Source organism: Haplochromis burtoni, unplaced genomic scaffold (genome assembly GCF_018398535.1).
Source record: "Haplochromis burtoni strain Fernald_Lab_line unplaced genomic scaffold, NCSU_Asbu1 Contig_319, whole genome shotgun sequence".
In the NCBI taxonomy this organism is placed as follows: Eukaryota; Metazoa; Chordata; class Actinopteri; order Cichliformes; family Cichlidae; genus Haplochromis; species Haplochromis burtoni.
The window spans coordinates 51,252-76,375 of record NW_024582680.1 but is presented as its reverse complement, the minus strand read 5'-3'; the positions used below and the strand labels follow the sequence as shown (position 1 = coordinate 76,375).

General features: G+C 41.3%; 1 protein-coding gene across 4 annotated transcripts in view; it reads right to left on the bottom strand.

The window, feature by feature from the left end:
* The window catches only part of htr2cl1 (5-hydroxytryptamine (serotonin) receptor 2C, G protein-coupled-like 1), a 161,547-nt gene that overhangs the window by 109,921 nt on the left and 26,502 nt on the right, over window positions 1-25,124 (bottom strand). For all 4 annotated transcript variants that reach the window (XM_042228353.1, XM_042228351.1, XM_042228352.1 and 1 more), the window contains one exon: window positions 728-850. The gene's annotated coding sequence lies outside the window, so the exon portion shown is untranslated. The remainder of the gene's footprint in view (window positions 1-727; window positions 851-25,124) is intronic.

Here is a 25,124-nt window from a genome sequence, read left to right as displayed (position 1 = left end):
GTAAGGGAGATAATTAGCAAAATATGAGAACATGTGAGGGGGACATGAGAGTATTTACTTATTGTATATCCATCTATGTTTGTGTGTGCTTCTTTGTAAGTGTGTGTAGATGCCCTCACGTGGGAGTTTTGCTGTTCAGGGACAGATGGTGCCACATAACACTGAATGTTGATGTTCTTTGTCTGAACCCAACACTAAACACGCCTACAGCATCTCTGAGCTCTGCACAGCTTTGACTGTATGATACTGGATTGTGAGTCTGTATGTGTTTGTGCATGTGTAAGTTCTTTACACTCTAGAGATTTTGGGCTGCTTCAGATGCAAGTTGACAGTCCCTTGACAAATGTGGCAAAACGGTGGTCCTAGATCCCACTGTGAGACGCATCCAAACGATACATAGCCTGTGGCAAAATTCAGATTGTGTCAGGTTGTTTAAGACTGAGTTCTCACACCGCTACGGCCCACATCTACAAGCAAACACTATAAAAATAACAAAAAATATGGCATAATGCCATTTCTGAAAAACACACACACACAAACAAAGCTGTGAAATCTCGTATACTTCCTGTTTAGATCACAGCATAATGACTGACCAGCCAGTCGGCGCACAATCTGACGCACTAATATGACTGATTGAGACTCTAAGTCTGCATTCCATACTTATGAATAACTGAACTGAATCCGGTCACATTTTGTGTTCATATGTGTGTGTCGGTGATGTACTCACCCGTGCCAAATGCTGTTTTGATCTTCGCGTGTAACGGTCTCCCATGGGTGAACAGCCTCAGCGTGCTTTCATGTGTGCTTTGGAAACACTGAAGTGTCTAACATCTGACTTGTGCTTTTCAGTCTGGAAGAGAAACAAATGGTGGATAAATTTAGAATTTTAGAATCTAATTGGTGCCGAGTGAGTTAAAAAATCAGGCTCCGCATGATTTTTTAAAAACAATTTTCATTCATTCAATAATCCCAGATGGCATTCAGGCAAGAGTTGTCACAGCGTCTTGCTGGAATTTTTTTTTTTTCATATATACAAATAAATATAGCAAAACAATTGTGATTATTGAAAAAGGGATTCGTAGCTCGTTACAGGTAGTCTTGTAGGCCAAGTTGACATGTCTGTATGGTGTGATTGATAGTTCGATACAAAACATCTTACTTGGGGACTGGATCCTTAAACCACTCTAATGTCTGTGAAGGTTCTCAGTCATCCAGGTCATCGTAGTCTAAGATCATCATAGTCTCTACATAGAAGAGCCGCCTCAACGGGACAAGACTCGGCTGTCCATTTGCATCTAAAGGACAAAGGTCACTCCTTCAAGGATGCCAATGTTCACATTTTGGACAGAGAGGACAGATGGTTTGAAAGAGGAGTGAAAGAAGCCATCTATGTGCACTGTGAGCGACCATCTTTGAACAGAGGCGGTGGTTTACAATGGCGATCGGCGATTGTGGCTCAAGAGTTGGGAGTTCGCCTTGTAATCGGAAGGTTGCCGGTTCGAGCCCCAGCTTGGACAGTCTCAGTCGTTGTGTCTTTGGGAAAGACACTTTACTCGTTGCCTACTGGTGGTGGTCAGAGGGTCCGGTGGTGCCAGTGTCCGGCAGCCTCGCCTCTGTCAGTGCGCCCCAGGGCGGCTGTGGCTACAATGCAGCTTACCATCACCAGTGTGTGAATGTGTGTGTGAATGGGTGGATGACTGGTTGTGTAAAGCGCTTTGGCGTCCTTAGGGACTAGTAAAAGCACTATACAAATACAGGCCATTTACTATTTACCCGTTTTCCCTCTTGACGGGTTACTCCCACAGAGCTTAAATCTGGGACTCTCCACCATTTGATGCTAGAACTGAAGAAGCTTATCGGATGAGAGGTGAAACGTCTTCAAGCAACTTAAAGAAGTCCAGACGCTTTTCTTTCCAAGCTCCTTAGACAACACACAATTTCACAAAGCTCAAATAATCTCAAACTGGTTTCCTGGACATTACAGTAAGTTCACTGTACTCAAACAGCCTCCGCACTCAGTAGATCTCTGTCCAATCGAGCACTTTTCTTTTGAAGCTCTTTAACTCACTTTAATGCACAAAAAACAGTTTATAACTTTTATGTAGCATGCTTGACCTGATTTTTTTTGTTGATATTATGTCTCTCTCCATTAAAATGAAGCTTATATAAAATCAGAGACTGTTTGTTCCTTTGGAAGTGAGCAAAATTCATTAAGGGATCAAGTCATAATTTATGATGTACTGTGAGACGTGTGGTAGCAGAATATCTCTCACCACCTGTTTATTGAAGTGACTTCCATTTCCATGCTTGACTTTAGTTCATTTTCATGTGCTCTTTAGTTTAACATATGTTCCATATGGATCAATTTTCCAGGTCACCAGGGTGAAGGTCTTCAGACTTTATACGTACGAGCATTAGAGTCCTCCATCATAATATGGTTTACTTTCTTTTGATTGGTCATTAGAGTGGATAATGGCTATGATAGTAACTAAAGGGCGGTAACTAGCCTCTCCATGGAAGTAATTCCACCTGATAATTGCTATTCAGTGGAACAGTAATATTCAAAGGGGCTGCTTCTTTATATGTACAGGTAATATTGACCATTTCAGAAGCCATTTACAGCCATCCATTCTTCTTCAGTACGATAAACAGCCTGAGCCATGAACGCTTCATTTGGCTTTGTCAGAGTGCTGCTTTTACTGTTACTTCATTACCCTCAGACTTGATGCTTTCTTTTGTCTCTGCTTCGTATTTCACAGATCGTCTTCTACCAGCCATCTGATATTTGAAAAAAGAAACAGGAAGGATAAAAAAAAAAAATTCTTCACCTGTGTGTGTGTGTGAGTAACAGAATATCTCCTGTTACGTATTTAAAATACAAAATATGACTAACTGTGCAGTTACCATTTAAAAAGGTAATAATTAGAATACAGTTACTTTGTTGAAATAAATGGATTACACAGCAGTGTTTCCTGTTTCATATGTTAGGCTATCCCCTTCCTATCCCCTCTCTAATTTTGATAATTCCTAGCATTGTCGTAAACCCAAACAAAACACGTAATAAGGAGCTCTAATGTAAGTGTCCTGTTAATGTTGGTGGTGTCAGGTACACTATGGACCCAAAGCCAGCAAAACAGAGCCAGCAGTGTGCGGGCAGGAATGCATTTCTTACTTGGAAATTCAGACAACACTTCACATTTAAAGAAGAAAGGAATGGGCGAAATCTGACCGTGTGATGCAAACTCTGTTTGCCAGCAACCAAGCTGCTCTCAGCTTCAAAAGACTCCAACCTAAAGAAACATCAGGAGGTAAGTTCTTTCTAAAAAACTAACGCTAGCCCACTGCAACTACCTTGTTTTAGTTGCGGTAGCTACCTGGGTTATGTGCCACTTCAGTAGTAGTAATAAATCACACAGCAATAGGATATCAAAGATACTGAAGGCTACTCGCCACCAAGCCAATATTGTTAGCTGTGTTTGTGATTTTAAAACGACATACGGATATATAAAGGAACTGTATTTACACATGACATTAATTTTATTATGAGTAATGTCAACCCTGCATTGAGTAGAGGCTGTAATCAGCTGACCTTTGCAATTGTTGTTGTGAGAGTCACTGCTCTTTGTGGGTTTAGCCAATTGAATTCAACAAGATAGAGGCAGAGGTTATTTGGCTGATTTCCAACCCCCTGGCACCACAATGCTTCTATAAAAAGGTAGAATTCAGTGACTCTAATCACTGTTATTGCTTTTAATATAAACTGATATCTGCTACCTGTGATATAATTTAACGTTTACAATGAACTGCACCAGTCCAACATAGTGCATTACCATACATGCACCATGAACACATTCCACAAATATGGACAAAAGAAATGTGTTGAGAAGTGGCCGTGGGATATTTTTTTCCTGTTGTGTCTAAGAAAACTAAGAGTTTATAATAATGACCAATAACAACGCTCTATGGAACTTAAACAAAAAAGGTATTTAGAAGTTGTTTAAAGACCTGGATCTAAAGTCACAGAAATAACATGCACATTATGACATACCATGTTTGTTTTTGCCTGAGCACTTAATTATGCTGGTATACTTCTACAAAGTACAGCTGAGCTCAGTTAAGGAACAGTCATTAGCTGTGGTATGTGGTCACAAGCCAAAGTATTTGCATAATGGTTTGTACAATGCTACCACTGTCCATCCATCATCCTAACTACTTATAGGCTGAACCCTATTTCAGCTGTATTACAGTGAAAAAACACACTGAACAGTTCGACAGTCTGTCGCAGGGCGAACAGGAAGACAGGCACCATTCACACTCATGCGTGCTGGGTTAATAGATGTAAACATGTCTTTGGACCGTGGCAGGAAGCCGGAGTACCTGAAAATAACCCATGTATGCACAGTGAGAACATGCAAAGTGCACAGAGGAAGACTCCAGCAACCCAGGAAGTCCAGGGAGGACAACACTATCCTCTCTATCAAGGTGTTATAGTCGTGCTTACTGAAAAGACAAGAATGTGACCCGTGTACCAAATTTTGAGCCAATCGATCCAAGGTGTTTTTTTAAGATCTTTAAAACAAAATCACAAATGTCAGTCTTGTGGCAGTAAGAGAGGATCATCAGAGTCAGGGAATTTCAATCCTTTCAGGGACTGCTGTGCAGCTTATTAAATACCACTCACCAAAGTCACCACAGATCCACCCCATTTGCATGTCTAATGCAAAAGATATCAGAAAGTTAATACAAAGAAATAAACCAACCAACCAACCCTAAGGCAGAGGTGCATTCATGTGTATCTCATGTAGCGGTGACATTTATTGATCCCTCGTCCCGCTTCACTCTTTCTTCTCTCGTTTTCTGTTTTCACAGTTAATTGTGACAGCGACTCGAAAATCGAACAACAGAACCCAGCCACGATCCTCCTTGTCAGCCACCTTGGACCAGCGCTATTAATGCGAGAAGCCACCATCACAAGCAGCCAATATAAGAAGCGCAAAGGTCAAAGCTGCGGTGGCGGCCAGTAGGGATGAAATATATTGCTCTGTCACTCTCTCATTTATGTGGAGTGCAGAAGCTCTCAGTATATATTTCCAAATGAACCTTTAACTTCTGTGTGTCTCAGGAAATATAAACCCTACTTAACATTCAAACACTAACATGCCTAGGTACAAGCTGACTTTCCTTTCCAAAAGCATATGGAAAAAAGCACTACATGAACAATAAAGTTTGCTAATTTGCTAATTAGATCCCCTGTTACCACCAGGGTTGGCAAGGCTGTGCTTTTTGGGATCGGAGCATGCCTCCAACTACTCAAAAAGCTCAGCTGAAACCACAATAAGCAACACTTTTTGCTCTCTAGGCAACAAGAGCTTATCCTCAATCTTTAACAAAGCTGTTTCTGCTGTCAGAGTTGTTAAATAAGATCTCAAAAAAGCAACACTTAAGCTCTGATGTAACAACAGCAAGGGTAGAAAGCTCTCAGTCCGTTAATTATCTTGCTTGATTTAATTTTGTTTCTGGAAATGATGGAGATGTAATTAGCTTGAAGTATCAGCTAAACACAAGCCACAGCGGATTAGACAGTTAGCCTAAAGACACATCTGAACGCAGGCTTTGTAGTTGGAAACCCTAACTGAAATGACAAGGTTAACAATGGTGGTGTATTCACGGGTGTCGTCCTTGTACAGTAGCGTGTTTTGCGTTTTAGATTCTAAAGACTTACTGATGCAGAAGTTTTTCAGTGAATTTGTCTTTGACCCTTTGTTGTTTTTCTTTAGTGGTGTATGAGGCACGACATGCGCTATGCTAACCACGTAGTTCTTCATTTTAAATCACATACAACATCTGTGTGGGACATCTCTGCAAAGTAAATCCCAGGGACACAACTAGATGTGCTAAGGCCACACACTCTAAATTCTCTATCTGAAGCCATCGGTTGAGTGTAGAGTACACAGCAATTTTAATGTTTGCAAAGGTAATACAGTACTGTAAAAAAAAGTCTCGAGACATCCATCAATTCTTTGTATTTTGCTAGAAAAATGGGAAATAGGTACAGCGACTTATTGGAACATGTGCAGACATACATGGAAAGGCAGTATATAAGGAAAAACAGAGGTTGTACAATTCTACAGTACCAAGCTTGAAAGTCAATATTTGGTATGACCATGTTTATCCTTCAACACAACCTGAACTCTCTCAGGGAAGCTTTCTTGTAGTTTCTTTAAGTAGTCTTTAGGAACAGCTCTCCAGGCTTTTTGAAGGACATTCAAAGCTCTTCTTTAAGATGATCCAACAACATCAATAATGTTGAGGTCAGAGCTCCGGGGAGGCCAATCCATGACTAGTAGTGCTCCAGTTTAGTTTTCCTGGTTTGCTTTTGCTGCACTGGTGTGTGTTTGGGATCAATGTCATGCTTGAAAATGAATCTGATGCCAATCAGATGCTTTCAGATGACAAGGCTGACAAGATCTCCAACACCGAAGGCTGAAATAGAGGCCCAAACCATGACAGAGCCTCCATCGTGTTTTACAGATGGCTGTAGACACTCACTGTTGGATCTCTTTCTGGTATCCTGTATATAAATGATATGGGAATTGGGAGATGGGTTGGAGGTGGGTTGCAGAGCAGCTTGCACATGCGCAAAAGCTCTGATCAGGCTACAGCAACTTAAATAACCTGCTCTATATATGCCAGCTGATGTGGGCTGCACTGAGATCAAGTAATCTGCCCAGTATCTGGTTGACCTTGACTGCATGATCTGCTGTGGCTATGACTGATGACCCCATATTAGTGATGACTTCATATTTTCTGACCTGACAGATCAGTTTAAACTTGCAAGTAGAACAACTTGGTCTTATGGAAAGCAGAGGGTAGCATTGCTGTTTTATTGTTTAAGTAACTGTTTTCAATAGTTTTTGTCATCCCTTTCCCTTCTAGTTTTTCCTCCTTTGTTTCATTTTTCCTCCATTCCCAGGCTGCCAAGTAAAACACCATCTTTGTTTTTCCAGCTCAGTTCTGCCAGTGCTGCCTTTTGTCCTTCGCATTTCTTATCCTGCTCCCTTTACTCCTCACCTAGCAGCAGCCTTCAACTACAATGGTAACATCAGCAATGCTGGAGTTACAGCAGATTTTTGTAGATATTAAACCATCCAAGCAGCACAGGGGAATGTTTTTACATAATTACATCTCCCGGTAGCACCTCTGTGACAGCAGTGGCAATTTAATGAACGATATTGTCATGCTGTGCAGCGCGGAGCCACTTAAGTGTTAGTCATTCACCATAGGTGTAATAGAAATGTTCTTCTGACAAAGCCCTGGATACACACATTCCTCAGCTCACATTTATACAAACAAAAAATATTGAAAGTGTTTGACACTGTAGACGTGATGAAGGTTATCTTTTTGTTTGCATTTAATAAAAAAACAACAGGGAGAAAAGAATGAGAGAGGCAGACTGCTGTATTACAGGAGAGATAGTAAAACCAGAAGCCATAAAACTGAAATATGAAATGGGGAGAAAGAAAAAGGACGAGCACGAGAATGCAGGTTGGTAGATTTTGTGATGATTAGCTGCGGCATCAAATGGCGACGAAGATAGATTGTAGCCAAGAGCAGACAGGCTTGAGGAGATGGAGAGAGTGAGAGGGTGGAAAACAGATGGGACACACACACACACACACACACACACACACACACACACACACACACACAGGCTTTACTACCCACGTATAGGAAATAGCTTTTCACTAATCATATACTCCAAAGCGAAAGCTTTCTCACACAGCTACAGTGTAAAGTAAATAGATACTCCATATGCAGTGCCACAAACACACACACACAAACCATTCAATTAGCTTTCTGCTGATTGTAGCAGCTCTTCAAGTACAATCTCAAATAAAAGGACAGAACATGAACACACACATTAAAGGGGACTGTAATGCAAGCTCTATATGCATTAGCTGGCATTAGAGTTATCATAAAATATCTTGTTAAGAAACTCAAATCCTCAAATCTCAAAAACCAGAATGAATAACTTTAAAACAACAGACTAATTTGGAAACCTTGCATGTTGTAATTTACTTCAAATCAGAGGTTGTAGTAAACTCTCACCCAATCCATTGATCACGAACGCCATGAGCCATTTACACATTAAACACGATCGAAGCAGCTTTCAGGAGACGGCAACTAAGCCAAGCCACTCGAGTTTCACAATCACGTGAACAGAAGGCACTTTGATCCATTGAAGGGGGCTTCATCAGTGACCGAGCTCGGCCTCGCAGTTAACGACCTGCCACTTCTTGTGCCGATACGTAACAGAGGACTGGAAAGCTGCTTCTTTCTCATCTGATCCGAAAACAACCAATCTCTGATGAGGTATCACAACTTGTCTGATTAAGATCCAGTTTGTCTTTATTGCCGCTGGGATACATAACACACACCATATGGACAAAAGTATTGGGCCACAGCTCCTAATCTTTCAGTTTGCACGAACAGGCCGTGTTAACCTGGCCTGGAATTGCCCACCCCTGGTGTAGACGTTACCATTAACCTCACTCATTGGCTGTTGTGCATATATGAATCATGACATCACTCCAAAAACACAACAGTACATTTCTCAATCTTTTAAAGTTGATCATATCATGATAAATATTTAGATGATAAACATCCTGTGCAACAAATGTTATTGTTTTTCCATCAGAAACAGTAAGTGTCCAACAAAAAACAACAAAAAGCAAGTCCCTGAGACAGACGGTCAGAGGAAACAGCATTTCCTTTTTGCATTTTCGTCATACTTCCACGTTTCTTTGACTTTTTCACATAGGGCTGGGTACATTTGGATATTATTATATTATTAGAAATATTAATATATAATGTTCATCCAGGTTGCACTATGTTCAGCCTATTTATACCTACCATTCATGCCCAGTTGTAATTTGTTCTAATTGTATAGTTTCTTAAGATTAACTTGTGTTTTACTTACTTTCAAACTTCTCGTATTTATGTTCTCCTTCTGTGTAAATATGCCAATTTATATATTGTCTATTGAAAAATGTTTATTTTTGTATGAAGAGCACAAAGTGAACCGGAGTCAAACTCCTTGTTTGTGTGAACAAACCTGGCCAAATAAAGATGATTCTGATTATTCTGTATATTTGCATGTAAATTAACTTATTTGTACAGGGCTCTGTCCACATTCCTCATCCTACCCTTACAACGTGACAATATGAGCCTGTGCTGTGTACCTCATTAGTGTGATGGCTTGTTAGCTAGGTGTGTTAGGGTATATTATTGCCCTTCTTACTGTTTTAAATTGCTGAAATTTCCCTGGTTCGTTTGATTTGTTGTGCTCTACTTGGTAATACATCTAGTAATAAATAAGCAATCTGGTAAACAGACCCCTTTGAGGCCAGTACAATTAGGAGACCCACAGTGCACAGTTACCTCTGTCGATACCAGTTATTATACATTTTTTACATTTTAATTATTAATTAACTGATTAAATAATTCAACTTAATTAAAATAACTTACATTCTATTATATGCTTTATTTCTTCTTCTTGTGCAATATGGTTATATACATAAAAAATGCATCACATTTACCATGAATCACGTTCTGTCTGTCACAAATTGTACATCTTGCACATCCAATAGATATGTTATAAAATGTACATATGCATGGAAAACACTTATCTTAGTACAGAAAGGTTTCTGTGTGATATTCCATGCACACACTGCTCTTTTTCATTTTGAACCATTATTAAAGAGTTACATGGAACACAGGAAGTCAGCACAGATCGAAATTAGCATTTTTATAATCAAACAAACCTCTGTTACAGTTCCCTCAGGTCTCAGTATCATACACAGTATAATCCACAGTGACCCCGGTGTTGCTTATGGAGGCTGGAAACTCAACATCTACAAATTAAAGGAATATTTAAACAGCTGCGATCTGACTGTCAAATACTTGATTTGCAAATGTTTGAGGTGCATTTTTTGAGGGTTTAGCAATAATTAAAAGCTGCTACAGGAATCAAGTGATTGTCCACGGTCAGTGAAAAACATCTAAAAGCATTCCTACATCTTAAATCACTTATGCAGCATCAGTCACATTTATCTGTACACTGATCAATAACACTGTTTCTGCTCCACTCTGTCCTTTTGGAAAGCACTTACTCAATAGCATTGCAAAGGCAGTGTGAAGTACATGGCTGTGCCTGAATATGCGTACCCAGTTTGGATGTTATCTTCCTGTTGAATGGTCATATCACTTGTTGGGCAGTCACCAGCAGTCACCCAGCTCTATCTTCTCAACTTAGCCCCACTGTGCGGCAACAGTGCTAACCACCGTGCCACCGTGCTGTTCACCTTCAAAGTAAAGGCTGCAACTGGTTTCAGCAGTAAAACACGTTTACTTTGAGTCATTGCTAGTTATTGCAAACATCTGATTGCAGTTTTTTCTGACAACTATGGAACAACCAACAATCAGGTTTGGAGGGTGGTTACTTTCTGACATAGGTCCAGGTAGGTTTGGGTAGCTTTTATTCCTTTAATAAATAAAATCATTATTTAAAAAGAGCATTGTGTTTACTCAACTATTAAAATCAGTTCGATGACCTGAAACATTTAAGTTGAGAAATACAAAAAAAACTAAGAGATGGTGATGCAGTGTAAATCCATTAGAATTTGAATTGGAATTGAGTTGGAAATCCTTATTCCCTAATAGTAATATTATTTCATCGTTATATGAATGTGCCATGAGATTCAAATAGCTTGGCAAAACCACCAAAACACAGCTAGTATAGAAACGTCCTCCAAGGAGCTACTTTTTCCTTTATATGTATTTTGAGTACATTTTCACATTTCTGGCTTTACCAGAGTATTTTTAATACAAGTGTCTGTACTCTAAGTGATGGATGTCTGTACTTTGTCCACCTCTGCTAATAAGAGCCGCTCACAGCCTCTGTAAAAACACTGTAGTCACTGCCTTCACATCATTCTCAGAGCTGAGAACAGACAGCCTTAATATCAGGGTGTCTGCCTGATAAAATAAAGGTTATAGAAAAATCATTGGTTGTTTTTACTGTAGGCTAATTTTATCCATGTCATACACATGCATGTGAATGTTTAGGACTTCACACAAACACACACAGATGCTTCTTTGTTGAGGGTTTGATAAGCATGCAGGAAAAGTAAGACAGACAGTCCACATCAGCGTATTATTTCTCCCCGTCTTTCTCATAGTCTTTCTTTTCTTTCTGTGTCTCTACCCTCAAACCATCTCTCCCTGCAAGTCCATTATTTCTCCATTAAAATGCAGGATGACCCGTGTAATTGTCTCCTATGACTGAATGCTAATGAAAAAACACATTGCATTAGTGACGAGACATAGCGCGTGCTAGCCGCCGGGCCTTGACCAAAGCAGATAATATTTGCTGGGAGACTGTGGCTGTTGCACGCTTTTAACCAGCATCAGTGTGTGCGTGCGTGTACATTTTGTCTGTGCATGTGTGCCAGTCTGCAAAAGCCTTGACCAATGCAGATAATATTGTCTGAGATTCTCATTCTCCTCTTTTAACCTGGACGTCACTGTGTTTGTGTGCATGAGAGAAACCATCTTCACAGGCAGGCATAAATATGAAATCCCCAGTGTGTGCGCGCTGGTGAAGAGTGTGCAGTCAAGCATGGTGCATATGTGTGCGTATATGTGCATATACATCAGGCAGCAGAGAGCAGCAGGTAGAACTACTGGGTGTAAAAATAAATGGGTAGGAGGCATCAAGGGATGACTTAAAAATCTACATTTACATTGGCCCCACAGTCCTGCTCAGACTTTAGGATGCAGAGGAAAAGAGCATACGTGACGGGAATAGGCTCAACACTTTCCTCGCAGGTTTGCCTCGATGATGTTGCATTAATATTACAGCACAAGATGGAATTCTATATGCAGTTTTATGAATGCTTCATTCTTTCACCAAATCAGCTCCGGCAGACTCGAGAAATGTGTCAAAACGATTGGATACATGCAGATTGTTAGTAACACACACACACACACACACACAAATAGACACGCCTCATGTGCTAGAGTTGGACTCTAATTGTGTGTGTGTGTGTTGGGGGGGGGGTGTTGGGGTTAAGATGTTTAAGCACATATTACCATGATGAACATGCACAATGATCTCTTGGCTAGGCCTCTGCAGCAAGGGCCTAGGTTTGCAGCATGTAATGGATATCTGGTTCAACTAACGACTAATGTATGCATCAAATTGTTGCATACACTGATAAATGATAGGTTTTTATGTTTTGAGTGTTCGTTTTTAGGAGGACGACGGCACCCTCGTAGGTTTTTCCAGCTCTGCAGTGGTCAGAATCAAAAGTGGTCCAAGGAAGGAACCCTGGTAAACCAGTGACAGGGCCACGGTGGTGTGATCCAACAGATGAGCTACTGTAGCTCAGTTTGCTAAAAAAGTTCACGTTGGTTTTGATAGAAAGCTGCAAGAATACACAGAGCACCACAGTCTGTTGATTATGGGGCTGCACAGCCACAGACCGATCAGGATGCCCATGCTGACCCCTGTCCATGGCCAAAAGCTCCAACAATGGCAATGGTGAGTATCAGAACTAGCTCACACTAAAATAGAAGAAGGTGGCTTGACGATTCACATTTTCTTTTACATCACGTGGATAGCCGTGTGTGTGTACGTCACTTACCTGCGGAACACCCGGCACCAGGATGCACTATAGAAAGGCAAGCTGGTAGGCAGTGTTTTGATGAGAAGCCTTCCATGTGGATGTTACTTTGACACTACCACCTATCTATCTTGTGTTGCAGACCATGAAAAACTTTCATGGAAACACTCCCTGATGGCTGTGGGGCACTTTCAGCAGGATAATGTGCTCTGCCAGGGATAGTTTGAGGAACACATCAATGAGTTTAAGGGGCTGACTTGGCATCTAGATTCATTATATCTCAATCCAATGGAGGATCACTGGGATGTGCTGGACAAACACCTGGAGTCCCCAACTTACACCACAGATGTGGAGACTGCCTTCACATCTGTGGTGCCAGATAGCACATCACACCTTCAGGGGTCTAGTGGAGTCTGTATCTCAACAGGTCAGGGCTCCAAAAGGGGAGCAACCCAAAATATGCAGGCGATCATAATGTTGCCTCTGATAGGTGTGTCTCCACTGATTAGCTAATTTACCGCTGCATGCTGAGTTAAAGAGTGAAAGGAATGGAAGTGACAGAGATGGATATTACATAAAGGTTATGCAAGAGATAGAGACATTAATCTTGATGATAAGACTGAACTTAATGACTTGAGTGAGTTATTTGTTCATAAGTTCACTCAACTTAAACTTGTGGGTTTTTCCTTTTTCTTTCACTACAGTGTTAATTTATTCATTTTCATCTTGGCCTCTCAACTTCATTTCCCTGCTTTATTCTCTTAGGGGAGCAAAGGAATTCCCTCTTCTCGCCTTTGCTTCTTCAGCTACTGCTTCCAGCTTAAAGTTTTCTTTTATGGTTGCATAATTTATATATGTCTTTTACACTGCCCGTGTAAAATCCTCTCTAATCTTCGCTTTCTGACCTTTCTTTGGTCAGTCCTCATCACTGCTTTTAAAACAGTTTTTGGGTATTACCCATCTCCACCTTTCGTCTACTCTTCTAACTTCCCGTATCTTTGTCTTCCATCCCTTAATCCCTTCATTATTTGTCCCCTTCTCTTACATTTGAAACCTCTAAATTATCAACTTTCTTCTCCTCCTTATGTTTCCCATTTCTAATTTCTGGGACTCCATTTCTGTGCCATAAATCTCTTGCAGCCTTCAAATCTTGCTGTGCCCCCATCTCCCTGTGTTTGGTCTGTTCGCTCTGTATCTTCTTGAAGGTCCCCATATTTCCATTCAGCTAAAAATTGCCTTGTCACTTCTCTGCCGCATTCCCAGTCCTTTGCGTTTATTGTCACACCTTCCCCGCGTCTCCCTCTCTGCTTCCCAGAGCGAACAAACACACTCTGGGTTCATCTTTTGTGACCAACTGGAATGGATCAGACTCTAGTAATCACAAGAGCAAATAAAGCACACGAGACATTTGGTGCTTATTTCAAGAAAGGCATGAAATGCTTTTTTATATATGCCGACTCACCTCTCTTGCATCTTATCATCGAGGCACAGACTCAGCAATAATCTCATATCACAGTTTTATTTCAACGACTTCTCCCGCAGCCATATTTCTTCTCCTTTGCACTGTTCATCCTCAGAAAAATGAGGATGCGAAGGACCGAGCCCAGCACAGCCAAATAAAAACTGTTTTTGATTTTATATAATAAATCCAGGCAGAGCTCCACGTATCGGCTCTTTGCTTGACTTAACTGCGCTTTGAGTAATTTTGCTTTCCTCTTCATTTAAAATATGGTCTGAATGACAAAGTTTAACAGGTCAAATTGTGTTTTATATGATTAATAGTAATTTAAAAAATCATTTTACATATATTGATTTGATGGATCACAAGGTTTTGTTTGTATGTTATGGCAGAACTAAACACCCGTGCTCGTAAATGCCAGATTTTGAGGTTACAATTATAACTTGGACTGTTCACAGAAAATAAAACTAAAGCAAAGTTAAACATTGAGCACTGCAGGAAGGTGGCAATCCATTTGTGTGGAGGGTCTGCTACATTAAGTGCTATTCTGAAACAAACAGTCTCAAGAGCAAGTGAGTTATATTAACCACCCTCTGTGAAGTTGCAGCACCTGTTGTGTCTGATATGGATGAAACTCCACACATTGCCAGAAATGAGTTTCATGAGGTTATTTCAGAATTGTTTTCAGTAACAGACCAAATGAAATGGCCTTTCTGTAAATTCTGTACAAGATCTTTCTACGTGTTTAAAAGGTCTTCATAACCTTTTAATCTTTGTTGTTATAAATGCCAAAACTAAGGAACAAGAGAAGGAAAGAGGGGGCATTTTAGAATGAAACTGAAATGGAAAAGCTGCGTTTTCCAAAAAGTCTTGGACATGATCCTTATCCATCTATCTGTACTGTGCAAATTTCTCAAGCCAGCCCTCTTTTCTTTTACTTTTTAAAGGAGCCAGACTTTGTTGTAATTTCTAAAAGTGGTCTTGAGCAAGAGTTCTCGAGGCTTTCTGAAGGACATTGGCTGCTTGTTCACCCATTTTTAGTTCAGCCCTTATTTGACCATTTTAAGAGGAATGTTTTTGTCGTTAAGCTCCCGAACACTGACTGATGAATCATTCAGACTCAAAAATAGTCCAGGTTCATCCAATTTTTAGCCAAATCTACATACATCTGGACCTTCAATTGAGCCATCAACTGCTCACTGAAGCCTCATCAATAATGGTCAGCGAGTGCTGTTTAAGATCTTTGAGCTCCATCAGATCTTGATCTACCATGCATTACCCCATCTGGAAAACATCTGATTGGCACCAGCTTCATTTTTCAGAATGACAGTAATTCAATACTTTGCTGCACCTATTTCCCAGTAAGAGATGGCTCAAGACTTTTACATAGTGCTATCATGTGATAGATCGTCTATGTAGGTTCTTAGTCATCAAAGTCATGATAGTTTAAGTTTGTGAAGAGGTTTCACCTCTTATTCAAGAGGCTTCTTCATTTCTAAAGAAGAACAAAATGTCTTCACAAACTTAAAGAAGTCCAGCTCCCTGGGTTTTAAAGCTGTTAAGATGTAATAGATGCTGACTTTCAGAAAGTGACATCCTAAAACTTGCCGCTGGATTTCAACCTCACAACTTATTTAAGAGAACCTTCAGAGCTGTAAGTGTTACACAGTTGTGAGGGTTACAAGCATCACAGACTGGGAGGATACAGAGGTTTGGTTGGAATCGAGCCTAAAAGTTGAAATGCTGCTTGTGATCCTTCGGGAAACCACCAGGAGAGAAAACAGAAAAGGGGGCAGGTGAACTCAAACGCACAATGACGAGTGCAGAAGGAGAACAAAGGCCGAGAAGCTAGAAGAAGAAAGTTACTGTCCAAATACTGACTATACTGATCTACACCTTTATTTCAAAGGTGTAGATCAGTTTTCAAGCCAAGAATCTTAACCCTCTCAAGGCAGGCATTGCAGATTTGCAACAGTTAAAAGCTAACAACCTGATTACCCCACATACACCCCACATACATATTTTATGAGGTTTTTTTTAAACTCAGAAGTACCACTGCAGGTATTCTTTTGTGAATTAGCAACAAAACCTTAATTTGAGCCTGAGAGGGTTAAACCGACGCGCCAAAAAAGTTCTGCAACTTCACCGGCAACATGCAAAAAAAGAAAAACAAGGTTACTTCATCTAAATTTGCTGGTACTGCTCTCAGTGCACTTCGAAACTCCAGGCTGTTTGGTCTCTGGAAAAGCAGATGGAGACACGGACACATGAAAGTGGGCTGGAGAGACCTTGCATGCAGAGATTCAAACACAGCAGGATTACTGATGGTGGTGCACAAGGAGACGTCCTTGAGGGGATAGGCAGCCAATGGGGGCGGGCAGCGTGGGAGGGGAGGGCTGAACTTTTCTCACAGCAACTCATAAGCAGACCAATTTCAGTGTCTCGAGCGCAGCCTTGAATTTAAAAAGCTGACCACAGAAACAAAAGGCGTATAACAGCAGGTCCGCTTGGTAGCTCGGAAGCTTTTGACATCACAGGAAGAAAATCGGCTGTAGCATGTTTACACTATTAAATTATCTTCACAGCGTGCAAAGTCGGTATCTACTTCTTTAAGACATGTAAACTTTGAATCATGTGGTGCGGGGTCACGAGTGAGATTCACAGAAAAAAAAGAAAAAGAAGAGAAAGAAGCCAGAGTAAAGTTAATGAGAATCAAAGGAAAGCAGAAGACGGAGAAAGGATACTCAGTGTGAAGTTGAGAGAGACTAAGATGAAAGAACATATGGAGAGAGACCAAAAAGAATGAACAAAGGAAGAAGGGTTTGATTACCATTTGGTAGATAACAGGAAGATCATAAAAAAGCGAAAATGACTGAAAATACGATCAAAGACACGAATCCTGCCGAAACACACACCGTTTCACAGCTCAGCCACCACGTGAACGTGCATGTGTGCATTTATTTATGTTTTTATTTATTTACTTTTCATTAAGCTCCTCATCGGAGCCTCCCCGTGGCTTCACTCATATTTGAAGAAGCCATCTGAGACTCGGAAAGTGCAGATTTACCGACAAGGCAAATTACACTGTCGCAATTTATCAGCGCTAAAATGCGCTCAGCGTGTGTCCTCGTGTGCATACGTGCATTCATATGGAGATGCGAGGCTTTTCTTGCAACGGCATATGTCTGTGCGCATGTGTGCGCTCGCTGTGTGTGTGTTTTTTTTAGCCCTCCTCTGGGGAGACCCCACGCACCGTCTGTCTCCGACTGATTCGGTATTCACTGCCACAGAGAGACAGGAAAGACAGAGTGAAGAAGATGAGGAGGTGGAAGAAGGAGGGAGGGGGAAATAGAAAGACAGCAAGGGGATGGAGGGAAGGGGGAGAGCATATTTAAGAGGGAAAACAAAAGAGAAAAGGGGGTAGTTTGATGCTAAGAGGTTATAATTTTCTTTCACGCTTCAACTGTCTAAATAGACGTCTCCACTCGGTTCAAACTGCCTTCTGAAACGCTGCTGTTTCACAGTCTGGGGTTAGATGTCACCTGCACTTTCAAAATGACTTTTTGCAGACATGACTGCAGCCATTTTGTGAGAGCAGGTGCTGCAGACTTTCTGTTTTGTTTTCTGTGTCTTTTTTTCTCACTCTCTTTTCCCCAAATGGTGGATTTCATTGTAAAAAAACAAAAAAAGAAGAAGGGCGGAGCTATGGAGGAGGTGAGAGGGGCATAAGGAGACAGGGAGAGATGAGAGGAGGCAGAAGAGGAGGCTGAAAACAAGGGGACGAGGTGAGGAAAAGAAAGAGAGGAAATCGAGGGTGGAGGAGGAGAGTGGAGGTGTTTTCCATCCTGTTTGAATTTCATTATGGTTTTCAAATTTAATGAGAGGCTAAGAGGTAGACAAGAGGGAGACAGGAGGTAAAGCAACCGAGGTAGAAGTCATACATACTGATTACAGCTAATATGCAAACACACGGTGCTTGAAGCCAGCTGTAGTAAATGTCCACAGAGAGGTGAATGAAAAGAGCAAAGAAAGGAGGGCAACACACGTTAAAAGGTTCAGGTGTGACACTCGCTGATGGCTTCTGCCAAACTCAGGCTTTACATTGTTTGTTGCTCATGTTTTCTCCCAAACAGCATCTCTGATTAATCTGCCCAGCAGGGTCCTGTCGTAGAGTGTGAGTGAGGGATTGTACTTTAGAGACAGAGAAATAAAATGTCAGGGCAAAGGTTGAAATGGCAAAACATGACAAGCTTACGCTGCACTGCAAGATCGACCATGTTTCTTCGTTTTAGTATCTGAGGAAAGGGCAAAGGAAAAATTGAAAATTATTATATAAGAGTGACAGTTGAGTTTTATATATTCAAGTCATTTAATAAAGTGAAAAAAAATCTGTTTCCCATTCATCCATCCATCCATGGGGAGTGGCTATGGCTCGGGAGGCAGAGCAGGTCATTTACTAATAAGGAAGTTGGTGGCTCGATGCCGTCGATCCTTTATCTCTGATGCGTTCATCGGTGTATGAATTGCTAGAGGTAAGTTGTATAAAGTGCTTTGAGTACTTGTAACAACACCATGTAAGAACCAGTCTATTTACCTTCCACATCAATGGCCAGTTCAGAATAGCAAGTTAACCAAACATGTCGTTGTACTGTTGGACAACATACAAACTCCAACTCAACAACGTGGGGTGCAGTGATGGAAATTGTCGTTAAATTGAGCAATTTCTGATCATGAAACTAGCTCAAGGTGTTTTGGTGCCTTTTGAGTTTCTTGTGCACTTCCCAGTTCTTCTAACATCGGCTTGTAGCATTAGGTGAGCATTTCAGTGAAGGTGCATAAATACAGACTGCACAGAGATAACTGTTTTTTTTCAACACCTAACTATTAGTGGTTGACTGCAGCGCACCTCACTGGTGGTGATACATCAACACTTGGTTGAACTTAGTAGTATAAATGTTTAAAATGAGAACAACATCATGCAAGCTGTCTGGATTTCTTCAACTGCACAAAATATTGTAATATCTTAAGATTAAATTCCGTTAATAAGTCCTTTACAGAATGAAAATTCTCCTAGGCATGCATTTAATTTTGTTCAGGTTTAGCTTTCATGAGTTTAACAATATACTTTTAAAATATTGGACATTAAAAATGCCAGAGAGTCCTAATAGTTTCTGCTTTGAACTGGTTTGGGTAGAGAGAAGAAAGGTCAGAGAAGGGATTAGTTATGCTAAGTTAACAAATCCAAGTAAAAGCAGCTTTGAGCTGAACCCCAAATTAATCTTAGTCTTTTTGTCTGAATTCAAATCAAAGCCAAAGAACACATAATGAGAGCAAATGAGAGAAATTTACTGTCAAAGAAAGGAAAATTAAAGTTTCTGTGCATATTTAGACACCTGCCTGTAGTCCGAACAGTCTCTGACTATGCTGTGAATCGGATTAGGATTAATTTACTCACCAGGTTCTATAGAGTCTTATCGATAGACCCTGGCCTCTTCCTTTCTCACAGCTTTTATTGTACCTCTCACTGCAATGTCTAACAAAAGGTTCAGCGGAGCCAAAGGTGAGGGGGAGGGTAGTGTTTTGGGCTGTTCAGTTCTTTCTTTGTGCTGTTCTGCTGGCTTGAACAAAAGGTCATAAAACAAACATAGCCAGGGTTAAGATTTAATTTCCCACTGGGCCCCTGCCATACACCGCAGAAGCTCGCGGACTCGTCCGATTGTGGGGTTCAAACAACTGAGCCACCAGCTCCCATTTAGAGGATTATTACTATTAAGTAAAAACACAATTTGACAGCATCAGTCATCTAACGACTGGAAGAAATAAGTTTAGAACTAAGGAAATGATGAACAGCTTTTGTTTCTTTGATCTGCTCTGAACTGCGATGAGTCAGATAACATTTGTTATATGACAGAAACGGCAGGTAAAGGCAGAACTGCAGAATTACAAAACTTAACCTGTTTCACCTTTCAAGTAATTCAGTAAAGAAACCAGTCTGTAGCTGCAAGGTAAAGACTTTGAATTCTAGTTGCCATCATCTTATAAGCTGATGTGCATGAATACAAAAATACTGTATGTCATGTTGTATGTTGACTGAAACCTTCGCTGATCACTGTGTTTAGCGGGTTCTTAACTTTGGACAAATGCTAACGGACTGGTGGCTCAGTGCATCTTTATGAGCTGTATGGATACGCTGACATAGATCATGTGCGCTGTAGAGACTCATGATAGTTTCAGCAGTGTGGTGGTGAGTGTACCTGTTCATAGAAAACATCGGTTTTCTTGTGTTACATCGTTCATACATCATTTATGGATTTGATCAACTGGTCTCTGAATGCTATTGACACCCTTTAATGAGAAGTCTGGGCTCGGGAGAACCCGAGTGCCCTGGAGGGACTTTCCCTGCCGGATACACGATGGACGGGTGGCAGAGGATCGTGTGCCTGGCGGGACTGTCGATCGAGGACGCTGAAGATATCTACCTATTCGGAACCATGATAACAGGGTTCTTGCTGATCGGAGCTGGCTTGGCCCTGGCTTATCGGAGAATTAGAGAGGGAACCGGCTGTTCAAACCCCCACAAGGCTGCCCGCTGGGATTGGAACGACAGGTGCGACTTCTCAGAAAGGGCTCACTGAAGGCAGCATGGTTAAGAGCTTGGAGGCGCTTACGACTGCAGTGAATGCTCAGAATAACACCTTGAGCGTATGTATGTTGGATTACATCAGGAAAGAATCAACTCAGAACAACATCTCTGGGCGAGCTGGATTACACTCGGATCAGTTGGCTGCGGTCGTGAGGTCTCAGAATCTGCTATGTGAGCAAAAGAGTGACAAGACCACAGAATCGACGGCTAATAACATCACGGAGAAACTCGCAGCTATTAACGGGAGATTGAGAGACCAGTGTCGGAGTGTTAAAAACAGCTTGAAATTCTCACGAGTTGTTTGCAAAAGAAAAATCACCATCATAATGCGGCTACCCCTTCGGCGCCAGCTGTGGGCTCAAGGCTGGAGCCGAACAAAAACTCCCTGATAACGACTGTGTTGAGTCTGTTCCTTCCCATTCCATGCAAGGCCACCTGGGTTGGCTGGAAGACTGTTTACTTAGCCTGGCAGGGCGAAGGACACTGTCTCAGCTGAACTATAGACACGCACACACATACATATACTGATACTGATAAGCACTCACTGACACATCACCCTCCCTATCCAACGCCACCTCCAACGCTTACCTCACCCATGATGTGGACATCGGGTCAGTTGGAGGCGCAGTCGAAGATTGCAGCGGTCCCAGATCAGATGTACACACTGGAACACTATCCCATGCTGTGTTTATTGTGTTATAGTGTGTTGATACCTGTGCATTCCTGTATTATCCTTCTGTGTTACACATTTCAATGTTTTTTTTTTCCTCGCTACCTAGCCTGACCTGTCTCCCCAATGTGATGTTTGTATTTTATGTACGGTCGGCAAGGTCTGTCATCTCGGTTGTGGGCAAAAGACCTGCAACTGACAAATAAAGGCTTTTTTTGGAGCAGCCTACTTTGACCTTAAGTAGGCCGGACCAATTGAAGGCTACGCCCACACTAATATGTTTTCGTTTCCCCAAAGGAAAACGCAGCGTTTTGAAAATGTTCTCGAAAATGAATACATTTGAACAGGGTGCTTTCACGCCACAGAGTGGACAGCGAAAACGGAGACTTTTGAAAACGATGATGCATTTTAGTCATGTGGTGCAGTCATGTGACCGATTAAAGAAAGATAGCGGAGGGCATTATACAGCAGTTGTTTTGTTTGCTCTCAATTTTGACAGCCCTATTAAAGATTAATATCAGTCTGTACACGCTCCAGATAGCGTTTCTTTGAATTCTTTAATTCTCACTCACTCTCAACTTTGTACTTTTGTGTTACTTGCAGCAACAACTCCACCTCATTGCTTTGGAGATTATGTATTGGAAGCAGGACGACGCCTTCAAACACGCTCCTTCCGGCTGTCATCTATATAGGTTCCCTCAGTTCTGCAAGCTGATCATTCTCGTTTACGTGCTCCACCCTCCCTCCTTGTTCTCAATTCTTTAACTTCTTCACTTCTATTTAGTACACGGGGATCTGCCATGCCCGGGAGCCGTCGCCAGTGCCCTTCAAGGCCTTCCCCAAACCGCAGCTCAATTCATGTCAAAACATTCACTTTTACCCACTAAAACACTGTCAAACCTAAAATGAGAACATGGGCCCAGCTAGTGAAAGTCCATTTAAAAAACTCGGTGCTTTTCTCGACATTTTTCCACGACTTTTCAAAGAGCCCGAAAGTAAATAAACAGCAGACAGAAATGAGGCAGGTCGAATCTGTGTTTCACACATGCACAGTACTGGAACCTCAGCATTTTCGGCCGTTTCAATGTGGACGCACAACTCTGTCAAAACGACTGAAAACACTAGTGTGGATGCGGAGCGTTTTCAGATCTATCCGGGCGAGTGTGGACGTAGCCAAAATCTCCTTTCTGTCAGTCTAAAGAAGTTTAACTACACATTTAATCTCTCAGATATCTCAGTGTGTTCAAAGCCATCAAGTGGACCAGGTTGGAGCCCTTGCAGGACTGATTTTGGCCCACGGGCCTTACGCTTGACACCAATGCTTTAAACCATATTTTTGAGGCAAAGTCAGAAAACCTTTGAAACGCTTTTAGTAAGACGCGACTGGTGATTCTATACATGAAATCACTGAAGTCAAAACTTTAACAAATGCCTATTTGTTTAGATAATTTTCATAATATAGTCTTACTGAGATGGCCAAGGAGTTCCTAAAGAGTTACCGTGTTTGAAGAAGAAAGATTACCCCTGAGGATAGTGGTTAAAAACCTGTCACTATGAAGAGGGATAACAAATGATAATCCCAGCAACAGTGGAGCACACTTCCCCGCAGCCGAAGCCTACTGAAGCCTTGAAATAACACTCGTAATGTGAGGAACCCACATGAGGAACAAGCGCTGACATAATGTGTGACATGTTTGGTTTATGGCACTAATGAAGTCTAATCGATGTTGGACTGGTGTGTAATGTAGTGTATCCTCCTCTGTGAAACACTGTCCACAGTCTGTTTAAAAGGTGACAGTGCCGTCCATTTACACAGCCAATAACTCATTCAGATGAGTTAAATGAAGCGTGGGCCTGGCCGGTCCAAGAGTATTTCCACAAACTGAGTCAGCCAACACATGAATAATTTGTATACATGTGTATGAATGTGCATCTTGTCTCTTCGGGACCCAAATGCATATTTGCACGCACGTTTTTCTGCGTGCATATCTGTTTGAAGCGTACGTACAAGTCCGCAGGCTGTGTATGTGTGGGCGAGAGATGTGTGTTATGGTGCGTTCGCCCTCCTTACACAAGGCCAAGTTTGGACTTGCCCCAAGCTAAAATGACTGAGTGCGTCCCCAGTCTCAACACTTTCTTCTAGCTCGTTCTCCGTACTTAAACAAGCAATGTGAAAACGCACTTAAGAAAAGGAAAAAAACAAGAAAGAAAGAAGGCAAAATGGATGGAGTTCAAATCAGGCTGTGGCGCTTTCTATTCCATGCGCGACTCGACTGTGGAAAAAATGGCAGGTGGATTAAATTTACATTTGCACAGAGAGAGAGAGATCAGCCTTTAGTCTCTCCAAAGAACACTTGCTGGATATCTTTGTGTAACGCACTGCAAAGTGAAACTCTGAAGCGTGCCCACTTCTGATGCATGCCAGAAAAAATGGGATCAACCATCTGCAAAAGCGAGACTCTACCCGCAGTTCTCTGACATCTGTCAATACATCAGCCCCCATGCAGAATACATTGCTTCGGTTAGATGCAAAATCAGCCTGGCTGCCTTGTTAGCTTTTCTTTTCTCTCTCTAGATGTGCTGCTTCAAAAACAGCTGCTTGCTACCTACTTATGCATCCCACATATCAACACTTCTAGCTTTTATCAGTCCTCTTATCATCAGTAGCTTCCACCCCACATACTGAAATTATTTTTCCTTTTACTGAGTTTTTTGTCCACTGATTCTAAATACATCCTATCCAGATGGACTAAGACTTGTTATCCATATTATACCTGTTCCTTTCACTGTGAGGAAGGGCTTTTTTCTTCTTGGTGAACATGACATCACCCTACTGTGAACACCAAAATAAAACAAGCAACATCCACTACATGTGTCAAGTGTCTCTTTCTCTGAGAGTTCTGCCAGAATCTCCCAGCAGACAAAGCTTTTAGAGGGGCACCCGCTGTGGGATCCTGCTGCTTCTGTTGGAAAACCCCACTTAAATAATCTTATTTCTGAAGTAGTCTTCAGAAGTATTTCTCCAGGCTTCTTGAACGACATTCAAAGGTCTTCTATGGATGCTGGCTGCCTTTACATGATCCCACACTGCTTCAATAATGTTGAGGATTGGCTTGGAGAGGCCAATACAGTATATGACTGATGGTGTTTTACTGTGTGTTTTCTATCCAGGTTTGCTTTTACTGCATTGGCAGTGTCTGGGATCATTATCATGCTGAAAAATTAAGCTATTGACAATCAGACACTTTCAGACATTTTCCAAATCGTGCTCCATTGTCTTGAATTGCATAGAATGGTACAAGGACTGGACCGATAATGAATGAAAAGTAGACAATGTCCAAAAAACTACTTTGAAAGAGCTTCAGAAAGCCCTGAAAACTACAGCTGAAAACCACTTTAAAAAATTGAGCACCAAAATAAATTTTGCACAGTACAGTATGATCGAAATGACTCATGAACTAACGACCCAAAAAACTAATTTATACTGCATAATGAGCTGTTTCCTCTACTAATCTGTTAAATTTTCTAAAGGCAGTGGCTGATTTTCCTTTAAAAGGAAAAAGAATTTACGATTTTAAGATAAAGCAGCTCATGTGCTGAGAAGTTTTTCTTTATGAGTTTCAGATTGAGAATCTATAGCGGATGATTCCAGAGGAGACAAATGGC